Here is a 16,756-nt window from a genome sequence, read left to right as displayed (position 1 = left end):
AACATTTTTTCATATGCATGTTGGCCATTTGCATTTACTCTTTGGAGAAGTTTCTTTTTGGTTCTTGTGCCCATTTTTTGGCTGGGTTATTTACTTTGTTTTTGTTGAGTCTTGTTAGCTCTTTGTAGATTTTTGTGATCAGTCCTTTATCATTAGTGTTGTGTGTAAAAAAATTCTCCTTATCAGTGAGGTGTCTCTTTGTTTTGGTTGCCGTCTCTGTTGCTGTGCAGAAGCTCTTTAATTTGAAGCATTAACATTTCTGCCCCATTCTTTCAGACATATTGCAGAGCAGTCTATTTGACTGACAGGAGTTCTATTTTTTTTTTAATGATTAACTTTATTTATTCATGTAAACAAGGACTGGGATGAAGACCAGAAGTGTGGGGGGCAGGGTGGGGCATGGGGTGAGAGGCTTTATCAGAGACAAACATGGGAGCAGAGCAGGCAGATTGACTGAAGTACACTGCAGAGGGAAACAGCAGGGAGACAGGAGAGGTCTGCTTCGCCATAGGTGGGTTAACTCCCTGCCCAGGGATGGAACTCAGGCCATAGCTGTGATAGTGCTGAGACTTAACCAGTAGGCCCCCAGGGAGGTCCTACTACTGACTTCTTTTTAAACTGTGATGCCTTTTTCCCATTCTCTGTGTGTTAAGCCATGTTTCTTCAAGCCCTTTTCACAAAGGATGGCAGAATAGTTAGTAAGAAACTGCATATCTTGTCTCAGGTTTAAAGCTAGCTACTGGCTTTATCTCCATGGTGGAGGTAGAATTCTGGTGAGAACACTGGGCATGTCCTTTGTTTCCTTGTCATTCTCAAAGTCTTTGAAAAATTTAGTGCTAGTAACAGGCAGTAATACAAAGTATGACTACTGAATTCAGTGAGCATTTAATAGTAAGAAGAACAGAAAATAGAATGCGATACAACTGGTAATGAAAGTCAGACGTTCTTAAGAAATGCCAATGGCAGACACATCTTAAAAGTATCAAGATGTGCATGATCTTGACATAAAGACTGTATAAATATCAGGATGGCCAACTATTGCACATGTATTTATACTATCAAAATTTCTGCCCTTGAAGACGTGTATGTCTTAGAAATAAGCAACGCACATATATATCCATAGAACTAGAGGTAGCAACTACAAGCAAACCCAAAACACACAAATAAAAACAGTCATATAAGAGAAGGCCTTTGAAGAGAGGCATTTTAATAACTAAACCTAATGACAAATTATTCCATGCTGAAAATCATGCCAGTTATGCCACTTGGGAGACTATTTCAAATGACACTCCTAGGAATATTCTCTGCTAGATCTCTTGGTTGTTATTACTTGTAGCTAAGTCCTTAGCTTCTTAATGTCTGTAATTGGAATTGATCTTCTCTATCAAATATCAGCTTATTGCATATTTGCATTTTATCTTTAAAAATAGTGTCAATACAAAATAGGCAAAGCAGGCATGAGGTGAATGTTCCTTTTCGGTTAAGCTGAATGTTCAATGACCTGCTCAAGTTTTTTGGTAACTTGCAGCTTTGCCCGCAGTAAGCCCCTGGAGCTATCCCCACAAAGCTGAATAACCCTTGTCTTGGCCTGCCAGAAAGTTCCTCAACTCAGTGCTACCCTTGAATGACACTCTGTCATTATGCTATATTTAGGCCTGGAACACTGTAATTAGCTTTGTTCTTTTGCAAACTGATCCAGTCTCACATGCAATATAAAAGGTAATAAAGTAGGTAGGCAGATATAAAAACTTAAATAAGCATCCTATGCAAGAAAATTTTGTGACTCCCAAACCAAAGAAAGAACCAAGAAAAGAAAATTTTCATGGCTTCCAAAACTGACCGGAAAAGCTGTCCATAGAAGTCATCAAATATAGGTGACTTGCAACAGAATATGTAGTCAATCCTTCCATCTCACCCCCATACCACCCTTTATTCACTGAGGTAGGTGACTGTTCTCTAATAGCATGATATTTGGCAGCAGTGGGTTTTTCTAATACGGCATCACATATATTAGGTTTATGTAAAAAGAATTTTAAGGTGCCAATTTTATGTGAAAATGGACTTTTAGAGTTTCATTATTCTATACCCCTGCATCATCCATTCTGGAAATTGTCTGAGTCATCTGTTCTTATCACACACAGTCTTGTGTGTCTGCAGGAATGGGGGCTGCTTATGAGAAAAGAGCTGGCAGAAAAGGGCCAAAACATGGTGTTTTCAGTGCCAAATTTGTTATATTACAAGTAGATGGAACCTCTTTTACTTTCCAACTTGGCTATAAGCTCCTTGAAAGTGAGACTTTCTGGTGTCTCATTCACAGGTGTTATTTAAACATGGTTCAGCTGTAGATTATAAGTAAGTGCACCATGAGTCATCAACAGAATGTACTTAGAAAAAATATACTTTCCCAGGTTAAACATTATCATATATTCTTTTTTTAAAAATATTTATTTATTTATTTTATTTATTTATACAAGCACTGGGTACAGTCAGAAGCGTGGGAGGGTGAGAGAATTCACCAGATCCAGAGTGGGGAGCAGAGCAGGCAGAAGGACCAAAGCACACTGCTGAGGGGAGCAGCGTGTGGCAGGAGAGGTCTGCGGCCATGTGGGACCCTCCTCCGTGGCCGGGGAGCAGCTGGGGATTGAACCGGCGCTGTAGAGGCTGCAGGTAGCTTTGCAACCCAGCGCTCAACTGCTGTGCTACCAAGGAGGCCCTTATCATATATTCTTTATTCAGTTGTTGACAGTGATTTTGCCTTTTGAAATCATGTTGTTCTTTAGAAGACCCTTTATTTTTGTCAGTTTGATCAATGAATAAATATTAGATAGAGGAAATATGTAAATGTAAAATGTATTTTTAAAGAGAGATTAAGTATGAATTTTGTATCCAGGATAGAGAGAAAAGAGAGCAAAGAGATCTGAAGAAAAGTTGTGAAAGTGGGCCTCCCTAGTGGTGCAAGGGGTTAAGCACCACACTATGAAGCAATCCACAGCTTCTGCAGAACCAATTCTATCCCGGCCCGCCAGGGAGCAACCCACATGGTGCAGCAGACCTCTCCTGTCTTGCCCGCTGCTCCCCTCAGCAATGTGTTTCAGTCAATCTGCCTGTTCTGTTCCCCATTCTGTCTCTGGTGAGTCCTCTTACCCCCTGCATCTCTGGCCTGTACCCCAACTCTTGTATACATAAATAAATCTTTAAAAAAAAAGTTGTGAAAGTCTATCAATGAGCTGGGGTTGACACATAAGCATGAATTAATGTTAAATTTGCTGTCTCCAGGAGCAGTCAAGAGAAAGCTATTGTTTATGTTTTGTGGGTTAAGGAAGATAGCATCATGGGGGATGGACCCCTCAACATATTTAAAAGAGGGTTGAAAGTTCAAAAAGAGCAGAGTATTATGCAGACACTAGAAAGGAACCTAGGTAAGTAGATATAGAATATTTTTCTCTGTCCTAAGTTCCTACATAGTGAGATGGGCTAGAAGCAAGAACCCCTCTACGACAAAAAAATTAAAATAACACTTTATACTACATAGCTTTGAACAATTTCCCCGCAGAGTTTGGCGTTAATGTTTAAATTCAATTTGCCAACGCTCTTTGAAGTGGGAATGCTCAAACTCATTTTTCCAGCAAGTGAAGTGAGTTTAGAAGTCAAGAAACTTGATCGAACAAGTTCTCAGCCATGTAAACACAGAGGCAAGATTCAAACTAAGATCCGCCTCCTCGTTTAATATTCATTTAAGTCCTTCCTGGCCTGAACAGAACTTCAACAGTCTTGTGGGAAACTAAATAGCGAGAAATTTTATAATTTCTAGGGGCCTCCGTGGTGGAGTAAGGAGTTGAGCACAGCACTGTGAAGCTATCCCAGTCTCTGCAGCACAAGTTTGATCCTCAGCTGGCCAGGGAGCTACCCACATGGCACAGCAGACCTCTCCTGTCTCCGCCACTGCTCCCCTCAGCAGTGTATTTCAGTCAGTCTGCCTGTTCTGCTCCCCACTATGTCTCTGATGAATTCTCTCACCCCTACACCTTTGGCCTGTACCCCAGTTCTTGTATGCATAAATTAATAATTTTTTTTAAAAGAAATTTTATGATTTCCACCAGGGCTCTTAAAGGAAGCAGTTACATTTCACTTTCTGATTTATTTCATTTATCATAATCATCACAGGATCTATCTATTTTGTCCCAAAGGCATTATTTCATCTTTTTCAATAGGTAAGTAGGATTCCATTGAGTGTATCCCATTATTTCTTTATCCAGTCACCTGCCAGTGAGCATTTGGGTTGCTTCCATGTCTGGGCTTCTATAATAACTGCTATGTACAGGAGAGTGCACAAATCTTTTCATACAAGTGTTTTCATATTCTTTGGGTATTTCCATTTTATTTTTCTGAGGAAACTCCGTACCATTTTCCATAGAGGCTGCACCAATTTACATTCCCACCAACAGTGAATAAGTTCCTTTTTCTCCACATCCTTGTGTCCTTGCCAATATTTGTTGTTTCCTGTCTTCTTGATATAGTCAATCTTAGAGGGTTGAGGTGATATCTCATGTAGTTTTGACTTGCATTTCCATTATAACAAGTGACTTAAGGATTTTTTCACGTGCTTGAAAGCCAATTGTATGTATTCTTTGGCAAAGTATTTATTTAGGCTTTTGGTCCATTTTTTATTGAGTTGTTTGCTATTTATTTTTGTTATTGAGTGAAAGTGAAATTGAGTGAAAGACAATTATCTGATGATTTCACTCATTTGAGTAATACAAATAAACAAAACAAATTAGAAGAACAAGAAGAAGAATTCATAAAACTCTGAAAAATATACTAGGTTATCAGAGGAGATGGAAGGAAGGGGGGGTAAAAGGGAGAAGGTGATAAGGCTGTGCCTCTGAAGATGTGGTGGAGGGTGAGTGAGGCAATTGTACATATGGAGGTTTGAAGTTGTACTCCAAAAATTATACACTTATGTAAATAGCAAATCAGTATCAAATCAGTAAAATGTGGGAGGTAAAAAAAGACATCGAGTACTTCAATGTTGGGGGTGGGAAGCTGTTGCTGTAATCCACAGTCGAAATTTCATCTGCATTGATATTACCAGTGTGCTAAATCCTAAAGCTTAGCAGTATCAACTTCCATAACTCAATCAAAACACCCATTTCCGTCCTTTTGGTCACTGATATGAAAGGAAGTCAAGGACTTCGAGAGTTTGAGGGTGAAATAAAGATATTTGATGGTATCTACTCATACCCTGATGACTGTAAGTTTTGCCTTTGTCTTCGAGGGAGGTTATCCAAGGTTATAGTACAAATTTCATGCTAATTGAGTGAGATCATACAGTTATAATAAATATGATTGGAGAGGGGAGAGGCTTGTAATTGCATTTTCTTTTCTGAATATTGCATTCCTCAGTTTAGATATTAAATATGTTTCAATTTGTAAGAAGAAAAGGAAAGTTCTAATTACACTTATCTTATGGAACTTAGCTTTGAATTTTTAAGTTCATGAATTTTTTAAGCCAAGGTGTGCTTTTTTTGGTATGATCATGTAAATATTTCTTTTATGCCAGAGCACTATACCAAAATGTCTAGTGATATAGGTTTATACTATTTACAACAAATGACGTTTGCTTTCGTTCACTGGGAACCTTCATTTGTTTCCTCAAAGTTGATTTATTCATTTTCAGAACCAGGCATTTGAAGGATTTGACATTTCACAGTTGATGACAGAAAAATGGAGAAAAAAAGAAGCTCAAAAAAAAAAGCTCCCTACCCCCACTAATTTTATGCTTTACTAATTCTATCCTGGCTTGACATAATTTTTTTCTTCTCTCTAAATTTCCAAAACTGTTTATACCATTGTGATAAGACCAAACTCAGAGAGTTTTAACAGTGGAAAGAATTCTAGTGAAAGTGTGATTAGAAGGAAAATGGATAGGAGGAGAGCTCACACTTGTAACACAAATTTTTGACAAGATGTCAACTTAGCTCCCTCTAAATAGAAAGCCGATCAAACCATGTTTTGTCACTCCAACTCAGATTTCAATATTGTGCACTTTTTTTTTTTTTTACAGAAGTGTGAAGATTCTCTTTGCAAAAGAAAGCAGTCTCTCCCTCTCTTGATCCCTCTATTTATAACACATGATCACTTTCAGTCACAATCAACTTAAAAAAAGGGAGAGATGTTTGGGAAGTCTTATTATCAAGCCTAAGTCAAATCAAGTAAGTTTTGAGATTAAAAGTTACAGTCATTATAAACATTCATTTTCCTTATTTCCTTTTGACACAAAATTCTCACAGGTGGTTCTAATTACACCTAAGTAGCGACAGTGGCCACTTTGACTAAATCCAGATCCCAGTCAAGAGTAATGGAAAAAAGTCTCAGCTTGCCTTCTTAAAAAATAGAATCTACATTGAGACAGTTCAAGGAAATGACGCCTACGATAAGATGTAAAAGCCATAACTTGAGAGTCTTTGTGTTTTCTTCCTTCAGGGAGTCAAAACAGCATAAAACACCTCATGCCATGTTTCTTGCTGTCCATATTAAATTCCAAGTTACTTAAAGAAAACTTTGTCCCTTTAATACAAACTCTGTCACTTTGGCATCTACTAGGAAAGACATAAGCCGTATACATATTGTTTGTGTATTGCTCATTATTTTTATCCCTTTGGTTTATATGAATGGCTATTGGATAATCCTATGAAGTCATTTCCTAAATAATTTACTATTTTCATTAACATTCTCTATAGCCTTTAGTTTAGTGGGGTCATATGGAAAAAGAAAAAAAAACTTGTGGTGATGGTGCGCAGGTGCATTGGTGAAGGAAATGCTATGGGGACTACACCTGAGGGGGTGGGAGGAAGCAAATATTGTTTAAAAATGAACAATGATGTAAAAAATTAAAAAAAAAATAAAATTAAAAAAAGAAAAAACCCTTTGGATACAGTTTCCAAAAATCAATAGTTGCATATAAAACTTGACTTGCTTAGCTTACACACACTATGATAATAAAATTTCTCCCTAGTGATGTTCTCTTTCTTATTAATTCACTCTAATGTTCTATGATGCAAACACATTCATCCTTGATTAAGAAATTTCTGAAAAGATTTGTGCTGGTGTATAATGGATATCCTGAGTAATTTGCATATCTGCCTAAGGAAGACCATTGATCACATACAATTGTGCTAATATACAGGGACATTCACTCAATGGGACAAATGAAATTTGAAATTCAGTCTCCATCTCATTCACCAGACCTTACCCCTTCCTGGCAAGGAGCTGTGTCTGTATGGAAGAAGGGGCAGGTTTCTAATTTGTAGAGGTTACTCTTGCTGCGTCCCACTCACAAGTTATTCTTGCAAATCCAAACAAAAAATAAAGCAAGGGGGCCTCCCCTGGTGGCGCAGCAGTTGAGCGCTGGGCTGCGAAGCTGCCCACAGCCTCTGCAGGGCTGGTTCGATCCCCGGCCACAGGAGGGGGTCCCACATGGCGCGCAGACCTCTCCCGCCTCCCGCTGCTCCCCCTAGCAGTGTATTTCATCAGTCTGCCTGTTCTGCTCCCTGCTCTGGCTCTGGTGAATTCTCTCACCCTCCCGTGCTTCTGACTGTACCCAGTGCTTGTATAAATAAGTAAATAAAATCTTTTTAAAAAAATAAAGCAAGGGTTAGAGACTTACTTATGTACTGACTCACTCCTTTTGCTGGCTCTCTAAATACTATATATATTATTATCAGTTAATGAATCTAGACACTTGATTTCATTTTCCAGAAATATAAGCTATATCTCAACTATTGACATTGCACCATGGTTTTTCTTTTTTTTCTTTTTTTTTTTTGTAATTTTTTTTTTCGAGGTGGGGTACAGGCCAGAGTTGTGGGGGGTGAGAAGATTCACCAGAGAGAGTGGGGAGCAGAACAGGCAGATGTGCCAAAATATACTGCTGACGGGAACAGCAGGCGAGACAAGAGAGGTCTGTCGCACCATTTGGGTATCTCCTGGCCAGCCAGCGATCGAACTCGCATTGCAAAGCTGTGGACAGCTTCACAGCACTGCGCTCAACCCCCTGCACCACCAGGGAGGCCCTCACCATGCTGTTTTTTAAGCAAGAGCGCACAGCTTGCTGAAACCTATGTGGCCTTGGCTAACTGATTCAGCACACGCTGTTAGGTAGATTAAAGAAGAGAGGAGACAAGAAAAAGGTCTCTTATGCACAATCCTCCATATGGTAGTAAATATGTTCTTGATTCAACAATTTCAGAACATTTAGCTATTGTTTATTGTCCCTCTATGAATATCTGTCTCTAAAATATAGAGCAAAGTAGACTTAGTGTAGGCAAACGACATTTTAAGTCTACCATTTGTGAAACATTTCTTCATTTTGATGATAATAATTGCTGTTAATATCATTAAAATTATTTTATCTCAAAGAATGCCATGTTTGAATTGGAAGTAACTACCACTCTAGACATTATCTTGGAAGAGCTGATTTCTTCTGAGTCAATACAGTTAATAGTGTGAAGGAAAGCAAATCAAATGGTTTTGCTTATAGGAGGAATATAGGGAAACCCAATAAGAGGTCAGAAATTAAAAAAAAAAAGACAAAACTAGCAGGGGAGTGTGGGGGGGGGTTCAAACAGGGGAGGGAAGAGCACAAAAGACTATAGTGACAGTTCATGGGTGATGTGGTGGTGGGAGTTTTATGGGGATTACACCTGAGGGGAGAAATCAAACATTGTACAAAAATGAACAATGATGTAAAAATGAATGAATTAGTTAAAAAAATTAGCAGTGTATTAATAGCATATATTCCCAAATGCATTTTAATTTTTAATTATACAAATTAATCTCAAGTATTCTTTTAAGCTTTGCCTTTTATGAACATAATTTTTTTTTTCATACCATTGCAAAAAATGGCCGGTCTATATTGGTGGATAGTTTCTTAATGAGGCTGATTTCCTACCTCAAAAGACCTGGAATGCCCAACCCAACCTTTTAACTAGTAGTGACAAATTAGATATTCTTGTTCTATGGCCTTGAGGAATGCTTTTGATCTTAGTGGGGGATCTACAGATAATTAGAAGCATCCTGGTGAGAAATATTAGTCTCAAAAGATAGAAAATGTTATCCGTTTTGCTCATATCACTACCAGTTTAAGGAATCCTCAGAGGCCTTGAGGAATCATAAAAGATTCAGCAGCTTACCTCCCAATGTTTTTCCAATTCAGGAGAGGTGATCCATCCATAGAACTGATTGTCTGGGGATATAGTTAGGATTTAAAGAATGCTTTTTCAAGTGAGTTTCAATATTGGATACTTTCAGAAAGGAATCATTTTAGGCACACTTGGTTCTTAACTCCCACCTACCACATGAGGTCATGATGGATCTACAGTGCTCCCTGAAAGAAATTTCAGATCCTGATTCAATTTGCCCCCATGCTGTATGTTTCACTCAAGCCTGTCCATACAAATAAAACTACCAAGTATCTGATATTGGAATAAGAAATCTTGGCTAAGATCTATTTTTTTTAAGATTTTTATTTATTTATGCATACAAGAACTGGGGTACAAGTCAGAGGTGTTGGGGGTTGGGGAGAGGATTCACCAGAGACAGAGTGGGGAGCTGAACAGGCAGATCTACTGAAATAAACTGCTGAGGGGAGCAGTGGGCGAGACAGGAGACGTCTGCTGTGCCATGTCCGTCACCTCCCTGGCTGGGGATCGAACTCAGGCCACAGTGGCTGGCAATAGCTTGATAGTGCTATGTCTTTAGTCCCTGCACCATCAGGGAGGCCCTTGGCTAAGATCTTAAGAAAGTAAAGGCCCCGTGGTCATACTTTTTGTTTTGACTTTCTTACCTATTCCCTCTTTATCTTTATCCCTTTCTGTGGTTGTTACTGTTTCTCTTTCTCTCAATCTCTCTCTCTCTCTCTCTCTCTCTCTCTCTCTCTCTCTCTCTCTGTCAGTGGCAGCAGACAGGCTGTTCCTAGACTTATGTGGTGGCCTTCATCTCCTCATCACCCCGCAGAGCTTTAGTTAGGTAACTCCCTGCTCTTCTCTTTCCAGCCAGACCCCTACTGGTCTACTCAACCAGTCTGACAACGTAGACCATCTCTTCTCAAACTTGTTCTAGTTGTAATTTATATTCATTCTTTTATCTATGAAGTTACCTATTGGAGTCTACATTTGTTAACCCGGGAGTCGTATATTACAACTGTTAGTCACATCAGTTCATCTTCTTCCTCTTATCTTGTGGGGAAATGGTTTTCTTGTTGACAAGCCTATTGTCTCAAACAAGCAAGTAAAAGGGGACTTCAGCCTGGCCATCTAATCCTTCTCCTGAATTTACTTAAATTGTTGTTCTGATTGTTTCTTCATTGGTAAGTTAACAATGGATTCCTTCAACTTTATCACAAGCTCACCTAAACACTGTAAACTTTATTTTTTTCTTTTAAAGCATAGAAAAGAACTATTCGCAATAAATTACTAGGCGATAACAAAGTGAAAAAAAATGGTGCAACTGACTTTGGATAATACCTAAGTCTTGCCCCTGATCTGTGCTTCATTTTTCCATTTGGATTCATGAGGGTTGCGGTGGTTATCGCAAAGATCTCTACGGTTCTAATGTGATATGTAATTCTAGATTTTCAATGTGTTCATTTCACTTGAATTTTTCTCAAAAAATGAGATGATATTTATATTTCAACATGAAAATTTTACTATGACTCACAATAACAGCAGTCTTTTTAAACTACTGTGTAAATATTTCCACTGGCAAGGTGATCGCAATGGTGAAGAACAAAATTCACAGAAGTGGAAGGAGAAAGACGCTTGGGGAAGCCAGTGTTCTCTCTGCCCTAGGAGGTCTGTTGACTGAGAGATGAGGGGATAAGCCTGGTGATGTCAAATATCAATACACTTGGTAGCTATAACTTGTCAGGTTATAGGTTAAGGAAACAACTGAACGCAAACCTCATTTGTTTTGTTCTATTAGTGGTGTGTGCTTACTCACTATGAGGTGTGAGTATTCCTCAGGAAAGAATTAGCTGATTACTAAACTAACTTCCAGACTGCCTGCCGCATAGGGGGCCCAGCCCCTGTTAATGTTGAAAATGATTCAGGGCGTGAAGTACTAGGAGCCAGTACAGTATTAATTCCATAGTGGAAAATCCCCTGCTACAAATAGGGAGGAGAATGCCTCCAGGTCATTAACTGGGGATACGTGGTTAGAAACCCCAGGGGACACACCTTGCTGGTCTATCCTCCTAGTGGGAGACAAGCTTCACCTTCCTCTGTGACCTCTACCCCTTGTCTGGGCACAGAGCCAAGGTCACAACCAGAATATTTGAAAGGAAAAGAAATGGCTCATTTTATTCTCTTTTTTCTCCATTTGGAAATTCATTTAAAAATATATTCCAAATACCTTCTCTTCTTAGATAAGAAAAAGGTATATAAAACCATATCATTAAAAAAACCCCAGTTGTCTGTCACCCCAATGCCTCCTCTGACAGTTGCCACAGAAACCTATCAGCAGGAGAGGGTGGAAGCTGAGTCTTTCAGATCTCAGATAAATGGGTTTTGTAATTCTTGGCAGAGGTGAGAAAAGGGACATGAAATCAACTCTGCGCATTGTGGAAGGAGGTGATTTCTCTTCCTCATAGGAGGTTCATCATCACAGAGCACTAAAACACCGCCAGCACAGGTGAGTGCTCTGCGCCTCTCAGAAGGCTTGAGTATCTCAAGGAAGGCCTGCGTCCAGCAGGCTCCCATTTGAGTGTAAACTCCTAGAGGACTGCTTTGTTTTTCTAACTCATAAATGCTGCCTGACAGAGGAGACACTCCATAAACTCTTCTGGAATAAGTGACTGACTCAACGCTATTGAAAAGAATTGAATTTCCTAACGGATGCCAAGTCATCAGCAAATAAATGATATGCACAGAATCTGACATGAGGGCCTGAACTCAACATGTATGGTCTGGAAATGCTGCAAAAAGGCTGTGTAAAAAGATGAGACAAAGAAACACAGAGACATCTTCTATAGTCATAAAAGTAAACCTTTCATTTTTAATATAAAAATTATCAACCTTTGCATACATCTTCATAAAGATAAAAATTTGGAAAGTCATTTTACTTTTTTGTGATTTTTCCATTTGTTTTTTTTCCCCAGGGCTATCCTGCACTGCATGATCTGTGAATATGTAAGTCTGTATATTCTTTTGGGACTGTTCTTTCTGATTAGGTAGATGTCTGGAAAGTTGCATGTAATCTTAATAATGCTCAGGCTTGATATAAGCCATTTGAATAGAGAATGACTCTTTGAAGGTAGGCGATAGGGATAATAACTCTTGGCAGTATTGTTGTTCAGGAAATTTCAATTCTTTCATAGGAAACTGAAAATACTTAGAGGATTAAAGTGACAATACACAGATAAAAACCCCCATTTGGAAGCTGGCTTTTCTCAAACAGTTTCTCTCTGTTGACTATTCTAACAATTATTCCACTTAACCCTAGGCTCTTCATGTTATATAGAGTATAGCATTGTTTCAAAGATACTTTAGCCTGATAAATCAAGTGTTGAAATAAAGCATTGTGTGTGCTGTACTCAATGTAGTATTCACAAGTACTCTGTTGAAGGCTAAGCTGTGGCCAAGTATTTTTCAAGCACTGGAGTCCTTTACTTCGATGTCAGGACCCCAGATTTCCTTGCTGTCTCTGCAGAGAAGAGCGTACCAACACACACAGAAACAACACTAAGTGATCCAAGGACAGAACATGTGATATATTTACAGCAAGCCAATCTCTATATATTGGGGCTCCTTAAATGTCTTTGGCTCAACATTCAACTGTGCATCATTTGTGATCTCTCAGAATTTCAGAATATTTAATTTCTTCCCTTTGTATAATATTAGCAGTTGTCTGTATCCCATGGGAAGTATAAAGCCAGACATTTGCACTCAGAATAGAGCATGGGTTTAAAGATGATCCAAGTCTGTGGCTTGTGAATTTTAACATACATCAAGCTTACCATATTATGCCTGTTATTTATCTGATGAGATTAATTATGTTTTCATCGATGCTTGGGATTATTTTCACTTCAGTTAGTTCATTTCTTCAATTTGTGTCTCTCTTGCATTGTGTGTCTTCTGTGGATTATTCTGGACCCCCAATTTATATTTGGGAATGATAACTTACTGATATCAGTAATTGAAGTAGGTATATGTGACACAAATGGAATAAAATTGTATTCTGAGGGTGATTACAAGCTGCCTGACTCTGCAGAGATGTAGGTGGGGTGGAAGGAAGGTAGGTGGGTAGCCAGTCACTTGAGTGGAGGGAGGTAGTCTCTCTTAATTTAGGTACAGAGAGAGTTTGTATTAGGGAGTGTCAGGAGAAGAGTGCTTTAGTGACAGAAATTTTGCTGTTATTTCCTTTCTCACAGCCCTAATACATCTCTGGAATTAGTGCTGGGCAGATCTTCAACTTTATTCAGAAAGAATGTCTTTGGGCCTTTTTTCCTGGAGGCAATTGCCTTAGTCCTTAGCTACCATGGGGGCCAGAGTGTCAAAGGGTCCACTAAAGAATCTGACTGTTCCTTATCACTTCCTGCTTCTGAAGCTTCCATATCAGGTTAATGTAAAGTTCAAATGAACACATTTGCAGTTTAACAAAATATTTCTACATCAGCCTGTGTTGTGGTGTGGGTTCTTCATTTTTGACTCTGCACCTGCTTGATGTTTTTAGACATTCCTCCTTGTTCCATTGATTGATGTAACTCTGTTTTCTACCGGTGCATTAAACTTATTCAGTTTTCTTTTTCCATGGGGATTTGGGAGGAAGGGAGTTAGAGAGCCTATGATGACATGAAGGTATGGGGGTTAGGCTACCAATAACCTCATGCACGAATGTCATTGCCATGCCAGAGACATGATTTGATCCCTGGGCTTGTATGAATCCTAGCACTGCAGTGATAGGCCACATGAAGTGTGTCTCACCAATAATATATGCATAATATTGTCTAATCTCTAAAAAGAGAGAAAACTCAGATTAAAAGGAGATGCTGTCTATGAAAGCTGGGGAGCTCTTGGATGTCGATATTTGCAGCAGCAACTGATGAAACAGGATAAAGGGATGGTTGTGCTTTGTTCTCATCATCTCAGGTTGAATGTTTAGATGGCACCTAAGTTGATCTTGAACTTGGGAACTGGTTTTCAATGGAGTTTAACATGGGACTTTCCAAGATCTTGCAAATGATGACTCTGTCATACGATGTGTTAATAAGAGAATTAACCATCTTAATTTTAACCAACTACTTTGGGAAGATAGATCTGTAACCTGTGTGGGAAGTAAGCTCTTACTGAATGACACAGTCAAGACAACTCATAACCTTCCCACTTCCTATGCCAGTAACTCAAACACAGCTGCTCAAAAGTCTGCCCTCTGGTCTTAATGCCACCAAAAAAAAAAGCAGCAGTTTGGGGTGACTCATAACATAGTAACTCTGTCCTTATTGATAAAGACGGGACTTCAGTCTCAGAAGTTCATCATGACTTCAATCACTGTCATCTTCCAGCATCTGACAATTAGTAGGCTGTGGGATATGACTAACTGAAGACTGTAAAGATTTCAGTCATCAGGGAAAATAGGAGAAGGTAAAAATAATCTCTCTCAAGCTACATGATGAAGAGATAAAATCTGAAACATTTTGAACACAGCAGACAACAAGGTCTTGTGAGAATAAATCTCTTAAATAGTATTCTGTCTAAGATGGTACCAGTATAATTTTATGCATTATTTTTCTTGGATGTATGAGTATTGTAGCAATGCTTTATTAAATATTTGCATATTTTAGATGCTTCTAGAGGTTAAGTAGGAGAGGTTTCATCCTGGTTTTCCAGCAAGTTATTAGACATACTTATACAACTGAAAAAATGCTATTAGTCAACACAATGATCAGAGGCAGCGGGGAGCATGCCACATTTTTCTGCAACTAAATTCATTCTCTTTGCGTGTGCTGCTCTGTGGTGGGATGCAATGTGCTCTCTGTTTGTAGGATGACTTTGCTACAGTAGGATGTGTCCCTGACAACTTTCCACTTCTCTCAGTACCAGTGTGCTTTTTTTTAATGACATTTTTTTGGTGCATGCGATAAGACCGAGAAGATTTGGCATCTGATTTAACTCCACATAAAACACTGGGAGTTTTTCCACCATTGACTCATTTAATAATAGGGATGGAAGAGATGGAGGCATCTACAAAGCAGGGCCTCAGACATGGATGATAGGTTATTTATTGATTTTGTGGAACGTTATTTTTGATGTCTTTCTTCTGCTGACAAAATAAAAACCAACAAAGGGGGTGACTCATTTCCTGAGCTGTTCGCTGTCACCCTGTCACCTTTGGCCATGTGCCTGCTTATGTAGACACCTTTCTTCATTTCCTGATGGCTTTCCAAGGGGAGGTCTTCATTTTCTTCTTTAAAAGAAAAAAAAAATCAAATTGCAGGAGATTTGTCACTAGGAGCATCTTGGCTTGAAGAAAAACAGTGAAGGTCAAAATTGTCTACATTTAAATGAAAATGAGTGTATGCCATGCTCTCCTTCCTGCTCTTAGACAATTAGATAAAACATCTTCAAGGCCTGCCAATCGGCAGGACTGTCAATTTGGAGATACTACTTGTACTGTGATAGTGGTATTTGCAAATCTGGCTGGATCTGGTCTGGAGACAACAGGGCTGTGGGTGGTCAGTCTTCCCTCCTTTTTGAAATCTTATCATTGTCAGCTTGATGGAGATAAAGTTCATTCCTAACTTCTTGAAGGTGTGGACACAGACTCACAAGGGATTGTCTGTGGGGAAGATTTCTGCAATCCTTCAGTGCGCTGCCGGATGAGAGGATGAGAGGCTGATCCTACTAACTGCCTGAGATGCTATGCTAGTCTCTGAAAGAAAAAAATGACAGTTCTTTAACTTTTTCCACTGAAATTAAAAGTGTTGGTAATTATTTTAGATTCAAGTGCAAAGGTTTGATGATGTAGAAGGCTAAGAACATTAGTTCAAATTTTCCAAGTTTTCATTCTGTATAAATTTCCATTTAATTTCTAAAATGGCATAGTGTTTAATAGATGGATGTGAAATCTTTCTATGGTCAATGCAAAGGTTTCATATGAATGTTCCCAAAATATACATATTTATATAAAAATTAGGACCAAGGGCCTCCCTGGTGGCATAGGGGTTAAAATCTCAGCGCTATCAAGCTGTCCCCAGGCACAGTGACCTGAGTTACATCTCCGGCCATGGAGCTGACCCACATGGCACAGCAGACTCATCTGCTGCTCCCCTTAGCAGTGTATTTCAGTCAATCTGCCTGTCCTACTCCCCACTCTGTGTCTGGTGAATCCTCTCACCCCCCGCACCTCTGGCCTATACCCCAGTTCTTGTATGCATAAATAAATAAAAATAAAATCTTTAAAAATAAAATTAGGACCAAGTAATTTTTGAAAAAAAATAAATTCAGGAATACTATAACAGTCTCAGTATTAAAAACCTAAACTGATAGTTACTCGCAGATAAGTTCTGTAAACTTGTTTGGATCAAGGTATTCTGATGATTGTAGCACTAGCCCCTACAATGGCTATTCAAGAACAAAGAAGGTTATCAGCCACTTTTTCTAAATAATAATAGTTAATGCAATTTAAAAGCCAGAAATGGGAAGGCAAGTGAGATTTGTGATCACAAGGCAAATAAAATAGCAAAAATACACTTAGAGTTGCA

The 16,756-nt window shown here is 38.9% G+C and overlaps 1 long non-coding RNA gene across 1 annotated transcript in view; it reads left to right on the top strand.

Annotated features, from left to right (window-relative positions):
* The window catches only part of LOC119253743 (uncharacterized), a 147,961-nt gene that overhangs the window by 97,477 nt on the left and 33,728 nt on the right, over positions 1–16,756 (top strand). Inside the window, exon 3 of the long non-coding RNA XR_005127201.2 lies at positions 12,155–12,185. This is a non-coding gene — a long non-coding RNA (uncharacterized LOC119253743). The remainder of the gene's footprint in view (positions 1–12,154; positions 12,186–16,756) is intronic.

Source organism: Talpa occidentalis, unplaced genomic scaffold (assembly GCF_014898055.3).
Source record: "Talpa occidentalis isolate TD23 unplaced genomic scaffold, MPIMG_talOcc4v2.1 talOcc4.10, whole genome shotgun sequence".
NCBI classification, from domain to species: Eukaryota; Metazoa; Chordata; class Mammalia; order Eulipotyphla; family Talpidae; genus Talpa; species Talpa occidentalis.
This window is presented reverse-complemented; position numbering and strand designations above follow the sequence as displayed.